Here is a 5,502-nt window from a genome sequence, read left to right as displayed (position 1 = left end):
GTGTGTGTGTGTGTGTGTGTGTGTGTGTGTGTGTGTCTTACTGGTTCTATTTCTCTGGTAGAACCCTACTACTAATACAGCCTCATCAATAAAATCAATAGGATAGAATGAATGGATCAATACAATAGAATCACCTCTTTAAGTAAGACAGCAAAGGCAAACGTAGTTTTCCTTTGCTGGTAAAGTATTTACTTTCCTGGTAAAGTATTTGTCTATTATCTGAAATGTCAAGTGTTATCTTTAGGAAATCTAAACTTCTAAAAGGACTTAGATATTAGATTGTTAAAGTATAACCTGTTTGTGGGAGGGATCCTCATATTTTGGAAGAAAATGTGGCGGGTCACAGCAGGAACAACCTATAGGTGACACATAGAACTTGGATGTTGGAGGTCAGACCTAAATGGAAATATCCCAGTGTGGAGCCAAGCTGACTGGAGGCACTGAGGTCTGAATCCTAGACAGTGAGGTGCCAAGGAGTGCCAGGTGGGGTGCTGTGGGAGAATGAGGAAGGGCAGTTCAAATCTGAACCGCTTTGCTCACAGTCCCTCATCCTCCCTGCATCTGGCATGCTGTCCCACCCAGGTGACTTTGGGCTTGGCAATGTCACCTGCTTTGAACTGTGAAGCATCAGCAAATACTTCACGCTCCAAGGCTGAGCAGAAGCCTAGCCTGTGATTGAATTCTGTGACTGCCACTCTCTTGCTCCTACACTCTGCCATAAAAAAAAAAAAAAAAAAAAGAGACACAAGAGATCCAGGACACATGTTCCTCCTGCCCTCTGGAATGAGAGCAGATGTGTCATGTCCCCACAGCCTGGAGCACAGCTGCAGAGAACCACAGCCACAGACTCAGAACCAGCTCCCATCAAGTTCCTAAGATTTAGGGGCTTGTTTCTTAGGCTGCATTTCCACAGCAAAAAACAACAAAAACAAAAAACTGACTGATACATCGACTTCATCCTTTTTTATAAGGATGCCCCATTCAAAATTGTGCTCTTCACAACTGCTCAGGCTGAAGCGATTTCGAGCATTTTATGTATGTCCATGTACCTAATACTAAGATTTTCATGATCTCAGAGTTTTCAAGGAAAAAAATAATCTTAAGTTTGAGGAAACAAGCAAATTCTTCATTTTAAAACAGCTGTGTTAAACATATTGGCCAAATTCTTCTCAAGGAACAATGATGAATGCAGCATTAATATTTCAAATTGGTCCTGCTGAAAGGTTAGTCTTCCAACACCCTTCAAGCTTCCCAATATCCTGCAGGGAAATTAAAGGAAGGTTAGATGTAGCAGGACTTGGATGGAATGAAATATCTTTAAAGTATTTTTAAGAGATATGACAGACAATATGCAGCTGAGCAGTTAAAACAATCATGCAGGACCTAATACAATAAAAGGGCTGGAAAATGAAACCGTTACAGAAAGGCTTTGTGGCAAGAACATTATGATTAAAGAAGTTATTTGATCCTATCCTCATGGCTTTGAATAACCCCAGTTTGATTTTTGAAACTAGAAACTTAACTTCAGCCCCATTGGTATTATAGAGACCAGGGAACCAGAGAACAGATGTTTCTGGGGAAACAAGGAAGATGTGAGAGCTCACTACTGAAGCAGGTGGCAAAGAGTGAGAATGTGCATCGGAAGATGTTTTTAATTCCGAAATAACTCGAAGGGAGTATAATAATTAACTGGGTCTTTAATCTTGATTTTGATATAAATTCAAATCTATAGAATAGTATCAAGAATAATACAAGGAACTTTCACATATCTTTAGCCCAACTAACCACCTATTTATACATTTTTATATGTGCATATTTTTTCTATATCAATTGAGAGTGAACTGGTAATAATTTGCTTTTTACCCCTAAATACATCAGCATATATTTCCTAAGAACAAAGACCTCTTTTTTTTTTTACAAAAACACACTACAATTATTAAAATTAGAAATTTCAAATGGATACAATGCTATAACCCACAGTTCATATTCAAATTGTTATTCTTACCTGAATTGTGTCCTTTATAACAATATTTTTCCATCCAGGGTCCAATTCAGGATCACGGTTTGCATTTTATTGCCAAATCTCTTTAGCCTCCATTACACGGAGTTTCTCAGCCCTTCCTTCTTTTGTAACCTTGAAAGTTTTGAAGATTACAGGCTGGTTATTTTGCATAAAGTCTCTCAGTTGGGGTCTATCTGATGTCTCCTCATGATAAGATTCAGACTGTTCATCATTAATAAACAGGAAAAATACAAAAAAAAAGTGTCTCTTTAAGTTTGGGAATCCATGCCTTTATTGCAGCATAAATTATGTCAGTTTGATCCTTTGATTTCTGCCAGGTTTCAGCATTCTGATATTATTGCTTTTTTCTTTATACTCTATAAGTCATTTGTAGGGAGATGGCTACTATGTGCATATTCTGTTTCTCATCAAATTTTCACTCACTAGAATTAGCATCCACTGATAATTTTCTAACTCACTATTCTTTCTACATTTATAAGTTGGCATTCTACTGTAGGGAAGAGACTTTCCCTCCTCTCCTATTTATGTATTTAAATGTGATGTATGATAATGTGGTTGCATTGAAGTATATATGCATGCGTGTATGTACATACATTAGAGTTACAGAAACTTATTTGATCCACTGAGCTTATTATCTGCTTCACAGCCAAATTGCCTCAGATTTGGCCAGTAGGAGCTCCTGCAAACTGACTCTATGATTCTGTTGTGGGAGTTGAGATAAATATTTATATTTAAATCATTCTTAAGGGCTTCCTTTCTTTCTGGCACAATGGAATGTTCAGACTCAATTTGTATTTCTCTGTTCCAACCCTGGCGTAGACTTTTCTCAAAGATCTCTGGTTCATTTAAATGGAGAGTGATCTTAGAAACCAAGAAATAAGCACAAGAATGTCATTGCTTCTAGGCCCTTCTAGCAGACAGACCTAGGAAATGCAGAGGCATATGCATACAGTCACTTAACCCAAGCTGTTGTCAAGACAGACATTTTCTCCACCGCAGGACACTTCCTAGTCCATCTCTTACCTTTAGACACAACCACTCTTCCAATTTTTATCACCGCAGGTTATTTTTCCCTGTTCCTGAAATTCATGCAAATGGAATTTAAAGTACTCACTCTCTTGTGTCTCACTTTCTCTCACTCATCATGTTTTTTCTCTTGATGTATTAGGTGTACTAGAAATTTACCAACTGTATTAATCTTTTCAGATAATTAACTATGGATTTTGCTGACTTTCTGAAGAATTTGTGTTTTATATATTATTTTATTGATTCCTGTTCTTTATTATTTTCTTTCTCCTACATACTTTGGATTCAATTTGCTCTTTTTTTTTAACTTAAGCTATAATTTTAGAAAATTTATTTTAAGCATTTTTCCTAAATCAAGAATTAAAAATTATCAATTTTCCTCTAAGCACTGCTTTAACTGCATTCCTCAAATTTTGCTGTGTTGCATTAATCTTAGAAAGTTGATTTTAAGCATTTTTCTCTAGTCAAGTATTAAAAATTGTAAATTGGTCCAAGAAGCAGCTTCTCCACTCCTTCTAGAATCTCTCCCTGGTTCAGCCCGCCTGCCTTCACTCCTGCCTCCACCATGTCCATCAGGGTGACCCAGAAATCCTACAGGGTGTCCACCTCTGGCCCCGGGGCCTTCAGCAGCCGCTCCTTCACGAGTGGGCCCGGTGTCCGCTCGAACTCCTCGAGCTTCTCCGGAGTGAGCAGCACCGGCTTCCGCGGTTGGCCTGGGTGCAGGCTACGCTGGGGCCAGCGGCATAGGCCTGGGAGGCATCACCGCCGTCACCATCAGCCAGAGCCTGCTGAACCCCATTAAGCTGGACGTGGACCCCAACATCCAGGCCGTGCGTACCCAGGAGAAGGAGCAGATCAAGACCCTCAACAACGAGTTTGCTTCCTTCATCGACAAGGTGCGGTTCCTGGAGCAGCAGAACAAGATGCTGGAGACCAAGTGGAGTCTCCTGCAGCAGCAGAAAACGGCTAGGCGCAACATGGACAACATGTTTGAGAGTTCCATCAACAACCTGGGGAGGCAGCTGGAGACGCTGGGCCCGGAGGAGCTGAAGCTGGAGGCGGAGCTTGGCAACATGCAGGGGCTGGTGGAGGACTTCAAGAACAAGTATGAGGAAGAGATCAATAAGCTACAGAGATGGAGAGTGAATTTGTCCTCATCAAGAAGGATGTGGATGAAGCTGACATGAACAAGGTAGAGCTGGAGTCTCGCCTGGAAGGACTGACTGATGAGATCAGCTTCCTCAGGCAGCTGTGTGAAGCGGAGATGGGGGAGCCGCAGTCCCCGATCTCCGACATGTCTGCGGCGCTGTCCATGGACAACAGCCGCTCGCTGGACGTGGCAGCATCACCGCTGAGGTCAAGGCGCAGTACAGTACGAGGAGATCGCCAACCGCAGCCGGGCTGAGGCGGAGAGCGATTACCGGACCAAGTACGAGGAGCTGCAGACGCTGGCTGGGAAGCACGGGGATGGCCTGCGGCGTCCGAAGACTGAGATCTCCGAGATGAACCGGAACATCAGCCGGCTCCAGGCTGAGATCGAGGGCCTCAAAGGCCAGAGGGCTTCCCTGGAGGCCACCGTTTTAGACGCCGAGCATCGTGGGGAGCAGGCGCTCAAGGATGCTCGTGCCAAGCAGCAGCAGCTGGAGGAAGCCCTGCAGCAGGCCAAGCAGGACATGGCACGGCAGCTGCGTGAGCACCAGGAGCTGACGAACGTCAGACTGGCCCTGGACATGGAGATCGCCACCTACCGCAAGCTCCTGGAGGGCGAGGAGAGCCGGCTGGAGTCCGGGATGCAGAACATGAGCATCCACACGAAGACCACCAGCGGCTATGCAGGTGGTCTGAGCTCTGCCTATGGGGGCCTCACAAGCCCCGGCCTCAGCTACAGCCTGGGCTCCAGGTTTGGCTCTGGCGGGGGCTCCACCTTCAGCCGCACCAGCTCCACCAAGGCTGCGGTTGTGAAGAAGATTGAGACCCGCGATGGGAGGCTGGTGTCCGAGTCCTCTGACGTCCTGCCCAAGCGAGCAGCTGCAACAGCCCCTCCCAGCCTGCCCCTCCTGGGGCTGCCCCAGAGCCCGGGAGGGAGGCCGCTGTGCAGGGGAGCACAGGGAACAGGAGACGCACTCGATGCTCAGCCCTAGCCCTCAGCCCACCCGCGGGGAGTTTACTGCCTGCGGACCCCCTCTTGCCCATGCCTCCAGCTGCAAAACAATTCAATTGGTTTTTTTTTGGTCCAAAATAAAATCTCAGCTAGCTCGGGAAAAAGAAAAAAAAAATTGTAAATTTTCCTGTAAGCACTGCTTTAACTGCATCCCTCGAAATTTGATAAGTTGCATTTTTCTTACCATTCTGTTTAAATATGTTTTACTTTCTTTGCTTAGGTTTATTTTTTGGTTATTTAGATAAGTTTTACTGTATTTATTTTTTTTTCCCTGCCCCAGTTGGGAAGATAA

The 5,502-nt window shown here is 44.2% G+C and overlaps 1 pseudogene; it reads left to right on the top strand.

Moving 5' to 3' along the window:
• Window positions 1-3,556: 3,556 nt before the first annotated feature.
• Window positions 3,557-5,190, top strand: LOC101052647 (keratin, type II cytoskeletal 8 pseudogene; annotated as a pseudogene).
• The last annotated feature ends 312 nt before the right edge of the window (window positions 5,191-5,502 follow it).

Source organism: Saimiri boliviensis, chromosome 13 (assembly GCF_048565385.1).
Source record: "Saimiri boliviensis isolate mSaiBol1 chromosome 13, mSaiBol1.pri, whole genome shotgun sequence".
NCBI lineage: Eukaryota > Metazoa > Chordata > Mammalia > Primates > Cebidae > Saimiri > Saimiri boliviensis.
Note: the sequence above shows the minus strand (reverse complement) of the source record. Positions and strands in the feature narration are given on the sequence as shown.